Below are 22,462 nucleotides of genomic sequence, written 5' to 3'. Positions count from 1 at the left end.
ATCATATTTACTTTTACTTTATTATGTGGGATAGATAAGTGCAAAGATGTATGGACATATTAATATTCTTATATACTGTGGGCAAAAGTTTTCCAACTCCCTTTACCCTAGATCTCCTCTTTCAAGGAGGGTTGTTTACCAACCCAAAGAGAGCAGGAAAGAGGAAAATCCAGTTATTTAAAACATCAACATATGCAGTAGTGATCTCAATTCTTCACAAATGAGATGTTCCTTCTTTTGATTACCTAAAGCAAACTACTGATCCCAAATGAACTTTCCCTTCCCATCTATCATTCATCAGATGGCTGGTCCCCAGCATGAGTCATTAATAAGAAAAAAACTAATGTAAGTATGAGACTAAACTGAACCAAACAACAACAACAAAAATTCCAGGTTAACTTCACCTCTTTCTTTGGCAGTTATTAGATGGATAGTTTTAGTGAATGACATTCAGGATTCTAACTTCAACAAGTCACTTGACAAGGCTTTATGATCTCTTTTGGGAAAGTTTGAGTCAAATATATGAATAAGATGACTCTGAGAGAAATATTTAATATATCAGATATCTTAATTAGGATCAAAAAAGATATTGGGAGACAGGATAATGGGCTGAATCTAAAGATGAAGAAAATGGTGTTTGACAGTAACACGTACAAAATAGACTTAAGTATTTTAATAGATAGTAAGACGATATGGGTCAACACTGCTAATTGGTTGCCAAGAAGATTAATATGAGGTTTTATACATAGAAATCCAGTACTTAGGAAGCAGTTTTTAAAGAGATCATCACCTTCTGCTCTCCATTTGTCAGTCCACATCTAGAAAATTGCATTCAATTCTGAGTAGCACATTAAAAAAGGCAGATAGACAAATTGAAGTGTGGAGACTAACAAGAATAATCAAGGTATTTGAAATAATGGCGTAGGAGGAGTGCTTGGAGGTGCTAGGTGTGTGTAGCCTAGGGAAAAGCAGACTCTGGAAGGAACATGGTTTCTTCTTTTAAATACCTGTAGGACTAATAAGTAGAAGAGATGAGATTTACACTGTATGACCCAAGGGTAAAAGCAGGAACGATGGAAGTGCCTCTTATGATTGGATATGAGAGAAAAGTTTTTAAACTATCTGAGTTGTCCAAAGATGGAACTGCTGATTAGTGAAGTGGTCCATTATAGACTAGCAGGGAAAATTCAGACAAAAGATAAACTAGATGGCCTTTATGGCTTCTTTGTCATTGAAAGTCTATGGATTTAGACTCCAAAAGGAAAATTGGCTGAAGCAAACATCAAAAGTGCATTCTGTTGAAATAATGCCATTTGCAGCAACATGGGTTGACCTAGAGATTATCATACTAAGTGAAGTAAGTCAAAAAGAGAAAGACAAATACCATATAATATCACTTATATGTGGTTCTGTTTCTTTGAAACAGAAACAGACTCACAGAGAGAAAAGACTTGTGGTTGCCAAGGGGGTGTGGGGGATGGATTGGGAGTTTGGGGTTAGCAGATGCGAACTATTAAATATAGTGTGGATAAACAACAAGGTCCTACTGTATAGCACAGGGAACTATATTCAATATCCTGTGATAAACCATAATAGAAAAGAATATGAAAAAGAATGGATATACATATATAACTGAATCACTTTGCTATACAGTAGAAATTAACACAACACTGTAAATCAACTATACTTCAATAAAATAGATTTTGGGGAAAAATTAAAAAATAATAAAAGTGCATTCTGTAAAACTATATTAATTTTTTATAACATCTGCTTCCCTGCTCTTATTTACTTGGGTAGTTAAAAGGCAATGATATGTAATCTTGATCACCAGGCTCTGGTGGCCAGTGGGACTTGTGTTCCTGGGTCTCACAGGACTGTGGCAATTGGAGAGATGGTTCTTGGCAGGCTGCCATGCCCAGGGCACTGTGAAGACAGCAGACTGAGGTGCACCCCCAAGTCTTTCTGTGAAGGAGGCCTCTTTGTTTGTCCTTGAGCTTTTGCCTGAGGGGCAGACTTCACGTATGGCACATTTCTGATGGACACAAAGCTGTTCTCAAGGATCTCAAGAACACAGGCTGAGGACATCATCTTGGTGCTCTCCCTCTCTGCCTTGGTCTAGCTCACTTGTGTCTCCCAGAAAAGAGCTTACACAGGCATATCTTGTTTTATTGCACTTTGCTTATTTTTTTTTTTTTTTTTTTTTTTTTACAAATTGTAAGGTTTGTGGCAACGCTGAGCTAAGCAAGTTTATCAGTGCCATTTTCCCAACAGCATCATCTTTTAATTAAGGTAGGTATATATATATATATATATATATATATATATATATATTTAGACATAATGCTATGGAACACTTAATAGACTACAGCATAGTGCAAACACAACTTTTATATGCTCTGAGAAACCAAAAAAAAAAAAAATTCACGTGACTCACTTTATTGTGAGTGGTCTGGAACCAAACCCATAATATCACCAAGATACACCTGCAAAGTTGTCTGTAGCCCCAGTTTTTGTGACTGCCACCCAGGAGACACCACCAAAGCACTGGTCAGTAGGAATTACACTTGTGGTCTGACAGGACTGTATATATTTGCATACTTTTAAAAGCTGATGTATGAGTGTTTGGCTTCCAGCCAGATCTGGGTGCCGAGATCCTCCCCTTAGGGACACTGACAGGTCTTGGCACATCCTCAACTACTGGGAACTATTAAAAGTATAATAGGCTGCTTGGACAAGCACAAGGATTTGAGAGACGATAGAACTGGGGCAGGGTTGAACAACAAGGTTCACCTCCTACACAAGGCCACTCCTCCAAGACTGGGAGAGGTGGTTGTTTCATCTGTATAGAAACGAACACAGAATGCCAAGAAAAATGAAGAAACAGAGGAATATGTTCCAAATGAAAGAACAAGATAAAGCCTCAGGAAAAATTAATAAAATGGAGATAAGTAATTTACCTGATAAAGAATTATAAGTAATGGTCATAAAAATGCTCATCAAACTGGGGAGAAAAATGGATGAACATAGTGAGAACTTCAAGAGAGACATGGAAAATAGAAAAGAGTACCAAATAGAGGTCACAGAGCTGAAAGAGGCAATAACTAAACTGAAAAATACACTAGAGGAGTTCAGAACCAGACTAGACATATCACAATAAAGGATCAGTCAACTAGAAGACAAGGCAGCGGAACTCACCCAATCAGAACAGCAAAAAGAAAACAAAAAGTTAAAAAGTGAAGATAGCTTAAGGGGTTTATGGGACAACATAAAATGAACTAATATTTGCATTACTGGAATCCCAGAAGGAGAAGAGAGAGAAAGGGAGAGAAATCTTGTTGAAGAAATAATGGCTGAAAACTTCCCTAAACTGGAGAAGTAAACAGACATCCAGATTCAGTAAGCCCAGAGAGTTCCAAATAAGATGAACCTATAGATAACCACACCAAGACACATTACAATTGAAATGTCAAAATTTAAAGAAAAGGAGAAAATATTAAAAGCAGTAAGAGACTTCCTGAAACATTTTATCATATTTCAATATCTTCGTGAAGTAACAACACATTGACTACCATGTTCCTCATTTTACAGAAGAACTAACTCAACTCCAGAAATTTTAAAGGAAATAATTATCAATAGTGTTAGATCTAGAACATAGAACCTTTGATTCACAAAAATTAAACTTTCAACTGTGCCTTTGGACCTTCACAACCTGACATTCCTCCTAAAATTCTCCCTGATGTTGATTGAGATTATTAGTTGATTAATTCAAGTTCATTGAGTGCCATCAAAACTATAAACCATTATTCTATAATCATGGCAGGACTTTACGAGAGCAAGTGTTTGATCATATTCTAAGTGAATGGGGAAGTTGTAAAGGGTCCTTCTCTAGAGGTCTTCAAGATATTGTGATCATTCTACTAGGTCATACTTTTCCATTAAATCTACCAGTTATCATAATATGGGCAGAGTAAGAGAAAACTCTAGGAATCAAGAAATGATGATGACCTCACTTGTGCACTACAATGCCAGTGCATTTTGGTTTTCTCCATCCCACTGCTATAAGCTGTGACATCACCTTCCTCAGCACAGTACTTGACCCCATGTAGTGATAGTGGTATGCTGCCCACAAACTCCACGGTAAACATTTACACTGCTCTAAGCAAGAGCAAAAACCAAATGATTCTTTTTAGTCCTTCAGTCTTTTTACAAGTTTAACACTAATCAGACATACCTGATGTCAGGAAATAACCCTGGTCTTTGGGGAGATGTCTAAAGTGAGAATTTTCTGATGGGCTAACAAATAATTTAGGTAATTAGGTACAAAGGATATAAGCAGAGCTAAGTTTAAGCCTCATGTTCTGTTTGATTTTTACTAGTAGAGACTAATCTGAATAGTCTTGTCCTTGAAAAATCTTCCTCTACAGGCACATACCTACCACTTAGGGACCCTGAACATGCTGAGACTCACTCCATCATTATATCTCTGTCACACTGTGAAAATTCAGTGGGCTCTGTCAAACCAGGACAACAAATCTCTCAAATGTTACAACAGTAGGTGGTCAATCTATGCAGGAGGTAAGTTATGCAAATAGGTTAAAAATAATCACACACACACACACACACACTGTCTTTTTCAGGACTGATTTGCCTGGAATCTTGGCATCATGGAATGTCAAATGACTTTCAAATGTGACCATCTGAGCCTCCTGAATGGAGAGACAATAAACTGGCAAAGAAATAGGCATAAGACGATAATTTAACATTCCACATTTTACTAGCTATATAGTGTCATCCTTGGGGTTAGCAGATGTCAGCATTCCTAGATCAATTAAATAGAGCACCCCCTCCCCACAGCTTCCTTTATGAAAACTGAATATACTAACAGAATGTTGATAATAGCAAAGATTTTGCTAAATAGCCATTTTTTAAGAGTATCCCTGTTTAAAATGTAGAAACCTAAAAATATATACAAACCAAATGTGATGCATTGCAGGATTTGCCTGTATGATTTCCTCTGCATCTGGTAACTGCATGCTATTAGCTACACTTGGTACAACTCGATACAGCTTGACATATTCTGGGATTTATTAAAATGTAAATGATAAAGCAGAAAAGAATGTTCAGACAATTGGATTACTCCATTGACTGAATGTTCCAATACTGTATCTATTTTTGTCAAAGCAATGGTGGCTCCTGCTGTGGAATGCTGAATGGAATATTCCATTGCAGGGCATGGGGAGAACTTGCATAAAGGAAATTGAAACCTAATCACTGAATTTTTAATTCCCCTCTCCAAAAGCAACAGATTGCCAATACTTTCTAAAAGAAATTATGATAATTTTGGCACATAATTATTGGAAGGTTACCATTCACAACTATGTATTCAGCATCTATTATTGGATCTGAAACTTCATTCATGAAAACAATGATACATTTGCTTGTTTTTGCTCTTGGCCTTGGCTTGTTTTACTTATGAACATTATGTGATGAGCATGAATATACGTGATATGGCTGGAAGTGAATATGCACGATCCAAGAGAGATATTTTCCTGATGGGGACTGTTATTATTTATTCCAGAAAAGAGAAGGCTGGGAGGTAGGTGTCTTTAAGGACTTGAAGGGATTGGGTTTAGAGAGAATGGAGACCAGCTGTTCTTTCTCTCCACAGGGAACAAGAGAAAATGGGATTAAACTACAGCGTGAGGGATTTGGGATCAAAATAAAACAGAATTTCCCAACTGTGTAGGCTCTCAAACACTGAAACATGTCTCGAAGGAAGTATATGGACATTAGTTTTATTTTGATGCCTTAAGAAATGGAAAGGCACATTTTCACTATATGATCTTATATGGACAAAGAAGAATGGACTAGATAATGTATGGCTCCTGAATTCTCTTGATCTATGAGGAGAATCTAAAAATGGGGTGGGGGGTAGCTAAAAGAAGTAATTTTTTCTTTAATAGTAGTTATTTTTCAAAGTCAACTCTTTTCATGGGGACAGACTGGCAACTTTTACCTGTATGTAAAATGTTAAACTGAATGGAATGTCACGTAATAGGGTGGGTGGGGACAGAGAATGTGGGAGCACAATGCACTCTCATTTCTCCTCCCACTACCATTTCTGCTCTTGAGTAGTTCAAGTTGAAAAGCAAAATGTCCTTCCTAGTTATGTGTGGAGTTTAACATATGTATATTGATTTTTGAATTTGTAAGAATGTGGTGAGGGATCCTGGGAAACTGAACTCTACCTCATTTTATATATATATATATATATATATACACACACACACACACACACACACACTCATTACATATATAAGTATACACATATATATGTATATAATGTATATTTTTCAAAAAAGAAGTTGCACTCAAACAAAATGAATCTATAGTGCTCACATTTGATTAGCAGAAAATTTTGAGTACATGGGATTAAAATTGGTCCAAATTCAATTATTGCTTTAAAATATTATGACTATGGTGGATGCTGGTTGTCTCTTGAAGATAATTGTATCTTCCATTTCCTGGAGGCAGCTTAGTGTAGCAAAAAGGTCATGTTTAGAGTCAGAAAGCTGGGGTCAAGTCTTATCTGAGTCATGAACTGGCCCTTTGACCTGGACAGCTCATTGACTCTTAAGTACGAGTTTATATTCTGAGGAATAAAGAGTAAAATGAGGATGTTAGACAGATGATTTAAAGGTTCTCTTTTTGTCTCCAATATGCTATCCATCATCAATACCAAAAGCTCTTGAGCTTTGCGCTCACTCTAAGATTATGTTCCCATAGGTTAAGTTTCCAACTTAGGCTGCATCTTACAATCACCCAGGGAGCTTTACAAAAAATCCCAATTCCCAGGCTACACCCCCCCCCCCCCACCAATTAAATCAAAGTCTTTTGAGGAAGGACCCAGGTATCACTAATTTTTTAAGCCCACCTGGTGGTAGCAATGTGCTGTCAAGGTTGAGAACTACTGCTTTGGGCACAATGCAGGGAGAGGAGCTGAAATAATGACATTAATGTTGTTTCACTATGAACTCAAGAATTGTGTGCATCTTGATTCCCTCCTATGTCTTCAGGACCTAACAAAGTGTCTACCAAAAATATAGTAGGTGCTCAGGAAATCATTAACATTTTCAGTGAACTTTGGCCAACCCCTAAAAAAATAGGGTTTATCAAATCTGGTATCTACTTTGATCATTTTCACTTTGCTCTTATTTACTGAATAAGATCTCAATTCTCTACTTTTGTTTGCCAATGAAAACAAGGAAGGCAAGTAAAATAATGGGCAACCCGGTTGCAGTGACACAATTCAACTATCCTTGGGATGGATGTAAGGAAATCATCTATCTCCGTATCCTCTAGAGAAGAGGCTCTTGGGGATCTAAAGCATGCCTCCTACATGACCCCACACATCTAGGTGAGAATAAATAAAACAAAATATCTGATATCCAGATGTCATTCATTCATTCAGCAGATGTTTAGGAAGTACTTACATTGTGCCAAACACCGTGGTAAGCTATTGTAGACTTTCTCAATGAGGACTTTATGCTAGAATTAAACCTTAATTCTTAATTAAACCTGGGTATCTTTACATGTAATTAATTAATTTCCTTCCTATGCATACAATTTTAGTTATATATCATCGTTGGGAAAATTGAAGAAACAGTCACTGAAATAATTGTTTTGCTCTGTGGTTCAGATGACAAACTCGAGATAAGAAAGGCTGCAATTTTAGGGGATAAAATGACAAACCAAACACAGTACTTGTCTTTTAGAACAGTACTATCTAACAGAACTTTCTCAAGGATGGAATTGTTCCATATCTGTGCCATTCGACACGGTGGCCGCCACTAGACACAGGTGGCTACTGAGCACTTGAGATGTAGCCAGTGCACCTGAGAAATGGAATTTTAAATTTTACTCAATATTAATTTAAATTGTAGCAGTCATATATGGTGAGTGGTTACCCTAGAGTACAAGGCAGCTCTAGAATCTCATATTCAAATGGAGGAGACTGTCACATAAATTCTCATAATCTGGGTGATAAGCACTAATATGAAGTAAGCACAGAATGCTATGAAAGCACCTAGGTGAAGAAGCTAGTCTTAGGGGTAGTGGATGGTTGCGGTGAAGACTTCCAAGAGGAAATGCCTTCTAGGATGAGACATGAAGGACAATAGATGGAGTCTGGAAGGGGTGGTAGAGTACCAAGCAGGAGTAGGTGTGTGAGAAAACTCAGAAGATAAGAAATGGCAAAGATGTATGGTGAGAACCTGCAAAAGCACTGGTACTTGAGTCCAGAGAGGAATGTTGGGGCCAGGAAACAGGATAGGAAGGGTTTTAGATGTAATGCTCTTTAAAGGGCAATGGGAAGCCAGTGGAAAGTTGGAAACTGTGGAATGCTATGATCATATTTGTGCTTTAGACAGATTTCCCTGGGTGCTACTTGGCAGTGTGGAAGGGAGAAAATGGAGGCATGAGGCAGGAGTCCGGGTGATATGAGAGTTGTCTTAAATAGTTGGAGGATGGGGAGAAGTAGACACATTTAAAAACAGAAAGAAGGAAAAACCAAAAAGATTTACCTGATTGGCCATGACAGGTGGAAAGAGGAAAGACAAGGATCACACCTTGGTTTCTGACTTGAGTAGATGATAGTGCTGTTTATTAAAGGCAACATGGGATCATTTAGAAATTGCCTCTAAATTGAAATTTTCCCACCATATCAGATCATTTGCTCCTCATAGATCCTGAAACTAGCTTTGATACACACTAGTGAAAACACCCTAATTATGAAAGCATACTCTTCCAAGAAATCAACACGAGTTCACAGTTGATGCAACACTGCTTTTATTGGGGGTTCAGGGGACATATGACAAAGTCTCATAAAATGTCAACAAAGTCACATTTTGTGCTTGGCTACGCTTTAAAAAAAAAAAAACCAAAACCTGTTTATTTATGAGTTCACTTAATGAGAACTGTGTGAGACATGGCCAATGACCACCATTTTGAAAACAGGACGACCTGAGCCACCAGGAGGTCTAAGTGTGACAATGCCAGATATCTCAGCGGAAGTTCACAACAGTCAAATATTCAGGTCCTTCCAAACATGTAGATGCTTGCCCTTAAGTAGACACAGATTAACTGACTCCTTCAAGACAAAATTGCGTTTTGAACTTCTGTGTTCTCCAGCCGACCACTTTATTAATCATTACTGAATGCCAACTGAAGGCAAAGCGGCTGGTAAAGAAGAGTGAGGTTTCCTCAGTTCTAGTTTTTTATGGCTGAAGTATTCTTGAGTTAGTAACAATTAAAATAGAAAATAACCATTGATATTTTCAAAAAACATAAGGACTATTGAAACAGTCGTGTTTAAATATTCACGCAGAAGCTCTTACAAATATATACTGTCCATAAAACTGGTTAAGAAAATGCTCATTAGAAGATCTGGTTTGTTTAGGTGAACTAAGAATGCCAAATAATTTAAGAATATCATTGAAGACATTGCACACATAACTTGCCATTGTGTGTTCTTTGTGGATGGACCATTGACAATTTCTGGAACTAAAGATGTCAGTTTGTAGCTAGCTAATTTTCACATTGAGGTGAGAAGCCAAAGAGGTGCAAAATTGAAGCAATCTACTAGGTACAATGCTCCCTGATCACCCAGATAGAATGTTTTCACTGATCAAATTCAAGCTCACACTTCATTTAGACAGGGTGGAGAAGTTCAAGAGCCTCTGAGGGCAGCATGGTTTCTGGACCTAGCTCTGCTACACTTCAATGTGTGATCTTCCGTAAGTCACTCTCACTTTATGGATTTATCACATCTGTAGAAAAGGACATTGCAATAGATGACCTTTAAGCTCTCTCCACCTCCTACTTTTGTTCTCAAGAAGTTGAGATTTCATGCTGACCGAAGTGAGCAGTTTCATCAGAGTCTGGCCCCCTCCCAAAAAAAGGTCTAAAATGCTGATAGACTCTATTCCCCAATTTTTTTTCAATTTCTTTCATGAAAATACATTCCATCATGCGAGTTTAACCAGAAAACTGAAAAATTTGAGAAGCTAATTAAAGGAAATAGCTATTTATTTACCACAGAAAAATATCGAGGAATATAGAAGAGGTAATATTACAATTGTGACTTAGTGCGTTAGATCATGAGCTCTGCAATCGCAGTTCTGATTGTGAACCCTGTATGTGGCAGTTTGGCAAGTTACTTAACCTCATTAAAACTCAGTTTTCTTTGTGTAAAATGGGAATAAAAAACAACATCTCTTTGGCAGGGCTGTTGTGAGGCTTAAGAGAGTTAACATAGAAAATGCTTAACATGTAGTGAGAACTCAATAAATATCCATTGTTACTAGGCTAACAGAAAAATCACAAATCTTCATATCAGTTGCTTTAATGGAAGAAATATGATTATAATTCTAGGCTACCCCTAGGGAGGGAGGGGGGAAGTGTGTGTGTGCAAAGTCTTCACCATATATATATCTATACATTGGCACTGAAAGTCTGGGATGCAGTACACAAGACATGTATATTCATAATTCCCTAAAACCACCACGTAGATGCTTTCCTCTCTGACTTTTCTCACACTATGACATCCATCTAAAGGCCTCTATTTTCTCCTACCTTTCCACTTATCTAAATCTTTAACAGCCTTTAAGATTCATCTTGTATTTTCCTCCTTCGGGAACTTTCTTCCCTAAACAGACCAGTTTGCCCAGCTTAAGGTGACCTCTGAGCTCCTTGTTTGTATCTTCTGCTTTGTTTTGGTTTTGCTCTTATCAGTTGACCTGATTTGTTACTTATCTTTTCAAAAGTTTATGTGCCTCTGTCTCACTAGATTTAAACTCTTTAGAGGCACTGAGCACATCTCACAGAACCTAGCTTGCCTGATAAAAAGAATGGTTGGTTCGTTGGTTGGAGTCAGCGGGATCTTGTATTTCTATGCCACAGTCTGAGTTCTCACCATTATTTTATCCTTTGGATTGCCTCCCACTACTTCGTTATTTCAAAAGAACTTTATATTCTTTAAGTCACTCTGAAGGTCAAACTCGGTGCGTGGCTAACATTCAATTTACTTCTGGCACGAACAACTTTCTATTTTAAAAATTGGTGCATTAATAAGCATATTCATTCATACTAGAAAAAAAGTTTTTTAAAAATGAATGTCACACAGAATTTAAATACAAACAGAGGAATACACATGACGAAGAGAAAGTCCTTGGCTCCTTCGAAATCTAGATGTCATTCTTAAGTGTTTCTGTTTCTTGGAAAGCTTGCCTCTTGTTCTGAGATTCTATTGGCTGAAGCTGCAGCATGTGGGTGTGTCGCTTGGCAGAAGAGGTGTCTTCAGGTGATCGCTTTCTTTGTTTCAACTTCCCAGTCGGCTTGAGCGTCCATCAGGACAGCAGTCTCTGTGGTCTGTGTCCTTTCACTGGGGAGACATTCCTGAGGAGGGGGGACTATAGGACCAGCTGAAAGGACATCAACACGACTAAAAAAATAACAGAACACATCACAGAAGGTTATCACATTGACTCTTTAATACAAATAGAGGAATGTTATGATACTTTGAGAGCCATGCTGTTTCTAACTATGAGTGAAATGCTGCGTCACCAGAGAAATGGAGCTTGCTCATTGTTCATCTTGTTCAGGAATCAGTCAAGCAACAGCATTGCTTGAGAGTGTGTGAGAGCACCAGGATCCTCGCTCTGGGAGAATGCGCTCCGTAAGAATAACTTCAGGTTTATCCAACAGGCAACTTACTGAAATAGGACACGGAGGAAAACAACAAAAGAACACAGGACATTAAGGACACATTCAACTAAATCTAAAGACTACATGCAAAATAAAATAAGTATGGGCACATCAGTGCTTAGCAATGTAGGAGTGAACGAAGTCACTAGAACGGTTAGGAGTTGATGTCAATTCCTTGTATGTGTCTTTGTATTTCTAGTGCCTGGCTCAGAGGATGACACATGGTGCCCCCTGAAAGAAAGAATGAAAGGAACCACAAAAGGGAGGGAGGGAAAGAGGAAGGGAGGAGGGGAGGGAACAAGGGAGAGAGGGAGGAAGGAAAGGAGAAAGAGAGAGAGAGAAGGAAGGAAGGGAGAAAGGGAGGGGAGAGACAGAGAAAGAATGAAGGAGGAGGGAGGAAGAGAAAGTGAGGAAGAAAAGAAAGGTATCTGAAATGTAGAAGAGGTGGAGAGGCAGAGCGTGCAGAGAGGAAAAGCTTGGGTGAGAGCGAATTCAAAGACCTGGAAGCCTGGAAGAGCGGGCTCCCTTAATTCAAGAAGAGGTTATACATGGTTTGAGAAAATGGGCGGGGCAATTTTCAGGAGGTTTTGAACACAACACGTTAAGATTTAATGTGGGAAGGGTGGTATGTTAATGTAACGACTGTAGGTTTTGAAGGGGATATTAACATGATATAAATGCATCAAGTAGAAAGGGGAAACTGAAACTCAAAGATGTCAACCCAATGGAAAAAAACCAAAGGATATTGCAAGCAATTAATGAAGGCAGAAGGACTAAAGAATATGGTCTTAAAATAGAAAGGCAGGTGCTCCTCTGGGTTTCTTCTATGTTAATGTTGAAGGAAATGGGCTTAGATCCCAGATCAAGAAATTCCTTCTCCCACTGTGTAGCTTTTCTCATTCTTCGCCTGTGCCTCTTTTCTGTCCCTGCCCTTCCTGAAACTTCAGTCTTCACTGTTTTAGCATCAAGGCAAAATATGTTAGTAAGTACAGCGCCTGGAGGTGGGATCAAATATAACTTTAAAGGGCAGCTGTTGGTGCAAATAGACTGTGGATTCAAGGGTCCTGAAATTGTTCTTATACCTCTATAAGAATCGCTTCAAAAATTCCCTGCTGGAGAAGAGTTTAGAGACCAACTAATCCAACCCACTTATTTTACAGACAAGGATATTTGGGAAGAGCTGTATTACTGTTTCTTTCATTCTACAAAAGTTGTTATGAATGCAGTATACCTTGCAGGTGGACCTGAAATTAACTAAAGGCTTTATTGTCAGTTTCTTCATTATGCTAGCACAATGACGATGCATAATGAGTTAGGTACATCAAAAGGGATTTACTACCACACACCCCTCTTTCTGCACTAAACGCTTTGGACACATTGAAAATGTTGGTTCTCTTTCTAGATGACAGGTATAATGTATATATATTTCCGAAAACCGGTAAAATAACCTACTGTTAAATATTGTTAATAGATATTTTTCTGTTCTGATCAAGCATGCAATAACTGATCCTGGATGAGTAATTAAATATACATCTTACAGATTTTAGAATTTATTATTTTGTGAACATAGAATGGGAGGGTGGGGTGCTAAGCTTTTGATACATGTGTATGAGACTCATTTGTGAATCAACTAAAATGCCACTGCAACGAGGAAGGACGTGTCACAAAATTCTTGTGTGACTCCTTTGGGTAGCTAATAATGCAAAGCTCTTGCATACATGAGCAGATGAAAAGTAAATCAACGTATTGTTTTGGTGTTGCATAGATACAGCCCGTGCATAATGTCTCTGGACCCCGTCAGCAAAATGAATTTTGAGGAATAAATAGCATAAACATGCAAAGCACCATACTCCAGGTGTCTATTATGAGTCAAAAGTTTAACAAATCAGCTTTCTTTGGGGCCTGTGACTACTTAATTGGAATAAGTTATATCTTGTATCATCTTAACATGAAGCTCCCTTGGAATCCTCTTTGTCTCCTGAACGTATAAGCGTAAATTGGGACCCTTGCATTGCCTTGCTTGAGGTCCCTCTGTGATCTGATGGGGATGATTCTCCAAATTTATATCAGAAGCATCTCCACCCACTGAGCACATAGCAAGTGCCAAGTGACAGGCTGACCAATCCCCTCACTGTTGCTCTGTCTGGATCGTGCCTTAATGGCTAGATCTTCAGGGTCAGCTCCTTGGTGTGGTGGGGTCTCCAGTCCAGGAGACACCATATTGAGACACCAAAGGGGAAAGTGGTATGAGTGCATAAATGACCTGAGGCAGAGTTTCAGTTATTCATCATGTGCCACGCAAAGTGGAGGAAAAATAGAAAAGAAGTTGTTTGTTATTGTTATGATTTTGATTACTTTGATTAAATTAAGATTATTATCTCTGCCTAAGGCCATTTCCCTGGCATTTTATCTCATTATTCTAATAAAGGAAACGGATATCTTATGAATACGATTTACTATTCTAACATTCTCCATTACTTCAAGTTGCCCAAAGTCAAGATGAAGACTAAATCAGTAAAAAGCAGCAAATATTTTACGAATAATGCAAGTATCCACAATGATAACCCTTTTAGTAATTGTTAGTTTCCAACATCTAGGCCAGACACATTCATTCTTGCATGAGAACACAAAGTTCTTTGCTTCTTATATTAATTAACAAGGAGTTAAAAAAAATAAAAGCTGACTTTAAAAACATTCTACTCAGGAGCCATTTCAAATGAGGAGAAATGCCCAAGGGGGGAAAAAAAAAAATCTCAAGTAGGCAACATGTAAAGCAACACACAACTATATGCACATTAGTATAATTACACATTGCAAATTATATCGGATGTATCTAATATCTAATTTTTTGAAAGCTGATTCCACTTGAGATTTCAATAACAGCATCAACATTTTGCAGGTGGCTCCTTCTGTATAGTATCCAAAGGGAATTATTCCTCTAATGTGCTTACAGCCCTCATGTAAAAGCTGAAGCTCTTCCTTAAAGGACCAATGAACAATGAACATTGGGAATATTACCTTGATGGATAAAGCAAGAGGGGAGGGGTCCACCAGAGATAATGTTCAGCATATGGTTATTTATTCTGTTCCTTCTGTGCAGAGGATCCTTATTTGCTTCAAGCAATAAGAAGAAAACTTAAACAAGAGCCTCATTAGAAAATGTGGGGGAGGCTCCATACATATTCTGAGGCAATGATATGAAAAGCTAAGGGACTGATGATTTTTTAGATCAACTGCTAAAAGAGAAGTGTGCAAGAGAATGGCAGATTATACCTTGGACTGAAAACAGAGACTGCCCTATATTCAATTCTGCTCTGTTAAAACATATGACTAATTAGTCCTAAAGACGACACCAGGTCAAAGCTCCGTTTTGAAGAATAGGCTTTTGTCCTCATCTTTCTGTATCAATCAATCAATCATCAAATAACCAAATACATATTTGTGATCTTGGAGAATGGAGCATATTATTCAAGTTGATTGGATCCATTTTCTTGATTCCTCCTTAAAGAACTTTCTGCTAATTAACCAGGGTTACTATTGAATTATTTAATTATCTGCACTTTTGTGCAATGAAATATGTTGTCATATCACATACTTTATCACGCTGTTGCTGTTCATATTTAATGATGCCTCTATAGTTAGCAGTTTCCTTTGTTCTGCTCAGTAAGTGGTTTTCGAAAAGGGGGTGGGCGGGGAAGGAGGAGCCTTGGGGTTTGTAAAATACAATCATACATTCCTGGTGCACATGCAAAACTTTGTGCATTTACATGAATTTCTTTTTCAAAATCAAGTTGCAATTCCATTTGGAATAAGCTAAGAGGCACATGTCGGTGACTTCAAATGCAGCCAGAGCGATATTCCTATACCTTGAACATCTCTCCAGTGTATTTCCACTGCAGGGCAGTGGTAAAACGACGACTTCATTTTTTTTTTTTTTTTTTTAATCAGCAAGGAATGTCTTTAACAAGGAAGAAGTAAATTATGATAATTACTCTGAATGGTCGGATCCTTGAGCATTACTAATTAGCATTTATTGCCTGGATTATAGAACAATACATGTGAAACCGAACTGCGATTGCTCTTTTACGTCCAAGAACTGAAAAAGGCAGTGGAGCAAGAGGCAGTATCATCAGTGGTTGAGTCAGTGATTTTACATCTCCTTGAGAGTGTGCAGAATTCCTCGTTTATTTATTTATTTATTTATTTGAAATATACAAATGTGGTCCTTGATATTTATGGCCCATTCATTTTGTGTGTGAGGCACCTATCTACATATGATATCATAGTCATGGGAGACTAATGAGAGGAGAAACATTTTGGCTATGATGTCATTTTGGGACAATTTTATCCATTGTGAGAGTTTAACAGTAAAGAGCGTAAAACTCGCCGTTTCATAAAAGTATGAATTTTTCTGTAGAAACTTTGACTTAAAAAGGAAACAAAGAACTCAGTTCTTAGAGACAAAAATTTTACATTCACCTCCCCACTTTCTCTTAGGAGGCCTACAGTTGAAAATAATTGAGAAAAGGCAATTGGTCTCTGGTTTAAGATCCTTTTTTTCATTAGGAATGTGTAAAAAAATAGGATTCTGAAATTAGAAATAAGTGAGGTATTAATCAACAGACCAACATCACTCCTGTAAATAAACGCCACTCACATAATTTGGCAACTGGAATTCCTAAATAACCCGGTAGGTAGGAGAGAAAGGGGGAGAATTAACCATTCATCATTCTCGCTGCAGACTCACCATTTCCCTCCACACCCCATTATAGCGAACGAAGAGGAAAAAAAAAAATCATAAAATAAAGCCGGTACTAAATACAGTCACTAGTCTTCCGAATACCGTTATGGATTCCCTACCCTGATCCTTTTTAGTTTGAAAGAATAAGTTTGGCTAAATCTGTGAGGAGATTAAACAGACTGGTGATAAAAATTAATTCTGCTGAATGAGCAAATGCATTTGGATTGCAGAGATGCAAATAAGATAATACTTTTCTTTTCCTTTGACATACCAAGCGGATTAGTTTAGAATGTTAAATTTGATTTTATTAGAATATATTAGCAGTGTTTTAATTAATACCAATCAAACATTTTCTTTCCCTGGGGCTTGATGTGCTCCTAACGCTTTCTAAATCATCTGTGCTTTATCCATCCAAAAAAAAAAAGAAAGAAAAAGAAAAAAGAAAAAACCAAATTACCAAAGCCTTTTGTTACATTCTTCATAATTTTACTGTATTTAACAGAAGGCTATGAGCTGTTTACCTAAAGGTGTCTTGCCCATAAAATTAGTTCCCAGGTGCTGGGTTTAAAATGAGTCCTGTTCACTTGTACAGTTGATTTTTTTTTTTTTAAGGTTGAATTAGAGACTTGAAAAATAAACATCTTCTGTGTTTTTCTTTTGGGGAAAAATGCTGCAAAAGGAGTTTTGGCTGGTTCATCTTACTCTTGGCTTTATTCTCTCTAGAGCTTCCTAGAGCTGTTAAATTTCCAACTGCATTGGTTTTAAGCTGGCACTTCTTTGGAAACAGAGGCAAAAAAGGAATGAAAAAAAAAAGGTGGGGCGGGGGGGAATCTAGTTAAAAATACGGTGAACCAGTGCGCCCTGTGAACTGAATTGTAACTGTGTGCTGCAAGGAAGTGCTGCATTGCATTTCACTCCTGATCTCTCTCCTTTTCTCTCAAGCTTCCTGTCCTTCTGTGTCCGAAAGCTCCAGTTCACTTCTTTCTCTTTTCTTCCCGCAATGCACCCCCCTCCCCAATTTCCCTGCCTTATTTTTTTTTTTTTATCTGCCAAGCTGGATTTGCACTTTTAAAGATCAGTATCAATAATGCCCTGCTTGTTTCGGTGGCACTCTCCCTTTAAAAGACAGCCCCCTCTAATTGATGCGTCTGGGCTAGTCTAGACTGGTAGTGATTGAACCAACCACCAATTATGTTATTCATTTCACTGAACTTCACTGATGGGCTTGGTGAGGAAGAAGGGGTGTTGAGAAATCTGCCCTTATACTGAAGCAGTTCCCTGCTGAAATATAAAATCTCGTGTGTCGTTACGCACTCCTAAATGCCTGTATGATCAATCCTATGATAGCAACCTTAGGACATGAGCAATCCAGGTGAAAACATGTAAAAAAACCGAAAGAGTGCCCTGCAATATAAACTGTATCACTAGTATTAAATTACTATGCTGTTATCATTTAAAAATCACAGAAGAATTACATCCAGCATGCTTTTATTGATCCCTGCACACAGTTTCATAGAATAAGATGCAGCTACATTTTGACCTCAAAAAGCACCAAATGTTTGGCAAATACTTGATATGAATCAAGTGGTAATTATATATCCATAAGTTAAATATATGCCTTTCCATAATTTCCAAACGCCTATGCATGCACATCAGCTAAGATGGGGGAAAATCATTAATCCATTGTATAGAAACCAAAAGATAACTTGAAAATCAAATAGCTCTTTTCTCTGACGCATATTCAGGCTATCAAAGGCTTGAAAGTAATATTTAAACATTACAACTACTAGGAGGTTTCGACAAAAAGCACAATGCAATTGTTGCACAATTCGTTTTCTCAATTCAGTTTTCTGATACAAAATGGTTTCTTGACTACGATTTGGAGTCAATGACTAAAATGGCAATAAACACTTAAAAAAAGAAAAGCAGGAAAAGAACAGTTTCCTTAACCTTCGGCAACGTATAAAACAAGGTTATAACCGACATAAAGTCTTTAAAAGAAGAAAGCATTTGAAGTCAGGGTTGACTTAGGTATTTTCCAAAAACAGAAGATAAATCTTGGCTCAAGAATACTAAAATGGTTTAAATGAAATTGTATACTGGAATTTTTCACAACAAAGAAAAGGTAAGTTACTGTTTCTCTTCTCTAACTATGAGATAGATCTAAATCACCGAGATTCTTGTGGTATCAAAAGTTACATTTTTAGAAAACTGCAAACTAGGTAATGCTAACAATTACCTTAAGAGAAGATTATTTTAACTGTACAGTTTGGTGTTATAAATAACTTCGTTGGATTATATAAATCCTGATCAATTTTTTCCAATTTTTAAATAAAAAATAGGCATTGATAACTTCTAAATGATACAATAATTGCGTGCGTGCGCTGTTTCCTTTTATATGTTTAAAAAGATATATATTTCCTTTTATTTCTTTCCTTTTATATGTTTAGAAAATACATTTCCAATCCCTATTACTTTTAAACTCATTGTGCATAACATTTTTAAAGAGATGTCAGGCAAGGAAGCTACAACCTCTCCTTTTATTTTATTTTTTAAAATCTTGCCAAGTAATACAAATTTAATCTTTGTTAACACCATAAATTCCATCCTTCTTGTACGTCTAGCAAGAGTGGAATTTTTAGCCTACTGATATTTTAGCTCACACTACTGGGTCGTCCCTATTTGTGTCTGTGTGTTCACTGTCCAGCCATATATGATACACATATGTGGGCATTGAATATATACTCTCTCCACATGCCCATTTTAACTGGGCACAATTTTAAGATTAACTGTTGAGCTGAGAAGTTGGAGGCATGGGGCATGCTGGGACTTCAGCTGATATGTTCTGAGGTCAAGCACCAGGTACTGAGCTGTTCTTGTTACGCTCGGATAGTACTGCGTGTTGCTCTCAAGGAATAGACCAGGGTAGGTGAGTTCCACAAGCCTCAGGCATCAATAATAAACATGCGTACACATCGCAGCCAACACGCTATTATCACACAATATATACCTACTTTAACACAAATCCAGGAGCTGCCACTTTTCTGGTCACCTGATCCCATCTAACAATGAAAACCTCAGAGGTGCACTCAAGCACTTCAGACAAACTTTCTTTTCTTTTGTTTTTGCTTCAGAGAAAAAAAAAGTTCCACCAAATTTCCAGGATGCAAAGGCACGGCTCGCAGCTCCCAAGAGCCTAACCCGTGGATTTAAACGGTAAACATCACAAGTTAGGGTCTCAGGGATTGAGAGGAGCGCGCTAAATTGTTCTTTCTTGAGACAAAACAAAGCAAAACAGGAATGACAAGCAATTTCTGTTCGAGGTTCACGACTAAAAGACAACAAACAGGTGGCAGGATATTCCCTCGCTCTCTAAGCTGCCTTCCTTCACAAAATTTGGATTCCACGTAAGTATAGTAGATACATACAAACGTACGCAGCGTCTGTGGGCGCATATACATACCTGAACATACAATCGCCAGTCTATCAGAGAAAACTCTTTGAAGCTTTGGGCAAAAGAGTTTACTAAAATGGAAAACAATATGAATAGACTCAGAAATGCCCACGTTTTTCAAACCACGGTCTACGATCAAGATTAAACGTCAAAGCTTTAATTTACAACTAGCACCAATGACGGTAAAGAAAATCCGAGGCATCTCTTCCCCCCTGGGCGAGCATGCCGCATGCAAAACCATCCAAATCAGGTTTCGAGAAGGAGAAGACCAAACAGTAGGATTTGGAGGCTTGGAAAGTATACATACGAAGAGCGTTTGAAACTCACCCATTGGAAGTGGAGTCGGGCTGCAGCCTCCAGTAGCACCGTCCGGGCCAGGGGGGGAAACGTGAGCTGCAGGGCGCTTGCCTGGGCGAGGTGTTTCAATAGAGGACTGAGAACTGGGCAGGGAGGGGGAGGCGGGGGCAGGAAGCGATACACCAAATCTAGAGACTGTAACTCTGTAGTTTATGCTTTGACGAGAGAGGGGGGCAAAAAAGGCGATTCGGTGGGAGTCGAGGGAGGGACTGGGACTGATCAAATTTTGAGAATATTCAGTTAAAAATTCAAAAAAAATTGTTTTTCGAAGAATGAGAACCCTCCCCAGGGCTGCTTTTCAAAATTTCCTCCTTCTTTCTTTAGCGTGCACTTTGCCAGTCCTGCGAAGGGCCTCCTGTGCACCAGCTGCTTGGCCGAAGCCAAGGCCAAATCACCCCGAGCCAGCACCAGGCTGTCACTTGGTCGAGGCGAGTGGGAAGGGGTGGGCGCGAGCCGGGGAGGCGCATCTCCTCCGCCCCACTCCCGCCGCGGATCCTTTGAAGCCGTTTGCCAATATTTCGGAGGAATCCGAAGCACAATTCCCCTCCATCTTCGCAGACAGCTACGGGCTGTGTACCTGATAGATCGTCGCTTCCCCGCGTCTGCCTGGAAGCTGGGCTTTCCTCTGCGGAGATGGCTCCTAGTGCCGCCTCCAAAAATGAAACGAAAGGGAGGGGAAGTGGGTGGGAAGATGACTCTTTAAAATTTTTTTTCTTCCCCTTTTTTTCTTTCCTTCTGTTTCCTTTCCTTTCCTCCTTCTTTTTCTTCTTTTATTCCAGCCTGAGCAAGGTGGATGGATGGCTAGTCAAAGAGAATGACAAAGCAGCCCCTGCAAGGCAGGCACTGGAGGGGGCCTCGGGCACTTAGGAAAAATGCTAAATATTTTGTATATATTTCCGTATGCAACTAAAAACCGTTAAAGTTCCAGGATCTACCCCCCTCTGCCCAACCCCCCCCCCGCCTTGCAAAATAGAATCATAGGAGCAAGACAGCTAAATTATGTCTCTTTTCCCTCTGTACAGGGTTATTCAACATCCCCCCCCCCCCCCCCCCCCCCCCCCCCCCCCCCCCCCTCTTCCTCCCGGAGGGGGCCTCGGGCACTTAGGAAAAATGCTAAATATTTTGTATATATTTCCGTATGCAACTAAAAACCGTTAAAGTTCCAGGATCTACCCCCCTCTGCCCACCCGCCCCCCCCGCCTTGCAAAATAGAATCATAGGAGCAAGACAGCTAAATTATGTCTCTTTTCCCTCTGTACAGGGTTATTCAACATCCCACCCCCACCCCCCACCCCATCTTCAAGACAACTTTTTTTTCTCACCTCTGTAGGTTCTTCGCAGGCACAATCCTCTGTTCAGTTCAGGGTCTCTCCTTTTTCTCTCCCTTCCCTTTTCCTTTTCCTCTCAGAAAAGCTAGTCCGTCATCATCCTACCTAGCTTCTCTCTCTCTCTCTCTCTCTCTCTCAACCTCTCTCCCTTTTTCTTTTACTGTTAAAAACATAATAATAATGGCCCTTTCGACATAGCAGCATGAAGTGGCTGCCTTTGAGAAAGCACATTTAATCTTTACTGGCTCCCCTAGGCTTCAGTGGAGAAGGAGAAGGCAAGAAAAAAAGGGAGAGAGAGGAGAAAAAGATTGTAAGGGAGGCTGCTGACGGACAGCGAGCATCAGGCACAAATCAGCGACAAGTTGAATTTTCCTAGACCACACTGCCCCCTTTCTTCTCGGCTCTCTCCCTGGGCTCCTGGAAAGCCCGAGTGTCTGGTTACAGGAGGCAATGGGTCTCCTTTTGCCAACCATGGTGCGGATTCCTCGCATGCCTGCTTAAATCTCTGGCAGAGTAAGGAATCAATATCCCCCTCTAATCACCTTTAGCTCTTCTAGGGCTTCGGAGAACCCACTTCGCGCTCCTCACCGCTCCCCCGCCCTGCCAGGCTCCTCCATACAAAGCTTGCCGTCGTCCTGTCATTTCTCACTTCCTTCCATATCTTGGAGGCAAGCCTCTCTTCTAATATCCTCTCGCCCGCTCCTTCTCTCTGCTGTCGTGTGTCTCATCCCTGACTCCCAGCACCGGATGCACTAAGGCTTCTGCCTGACTACTAATGAGACCAAAAATACACCAGCAGGTCAGGGGGAAGGCCAGACA

At 39.1% G+C, this 22,462-nt stretch overlaps 1 long non-coding RNA gene across 3 annotated transcripts; it reads right to left on the bottom strand.

Moving 5' to 3' along the window:
• Nucleotides 1–8,834: 8,834 nt before the first annotated feature.
• Nucleotides 8,835–22,167, bottom strand: LOC102985622 (uncharacterized). Of its 3 annotated transcripts, none has more exons than XR_449370.4 (3): nucleotides 21,638–22,167; nucleotides 20,286–21,116; nucleotides 8,835–11,771 (listed from the first exon to the last, which is right to left on the bottom strand). It is a non-coding gene; the product is annotated as an uncharacterized lncRNA (long non-coding RNA). The 3 variants fall into 3 exon arrangements; XR_008619596.1 differs by having other exon boundaries at nucleotides 20,286–21,095; nucleotides 21,638–22,166; XR_449371.4 differs by having other exon boundaries at nucleotides 20,286–20,965; nucleotides 21,638–22,162.
• Nucleotides 22,168–22,462: the final 295 nt, after the last annotated feature.

The sequence above is a fragment of the Physeter macrocephalus genome, chromosome 16, assembly GCF_002837175.3.
Source record: "Physeter macrocephalus isolate SW-GA chromosome 16, ASM283717v5, whole genome shotgun sequence".
In the NCBI taxonomy this organism is placed as follows: domain Eukaryota; kingdom Metazoa; phylum Chordata; class Mammalia; order Artiodactyla; family Physeteridae; genus Physeter; species Physeter macrocephalus.
The sequence above is the reverse complement of the archived record's forward strand: the minus strand, read 5'-3'. Positions and strand labels throughout refer to the sequence as shown.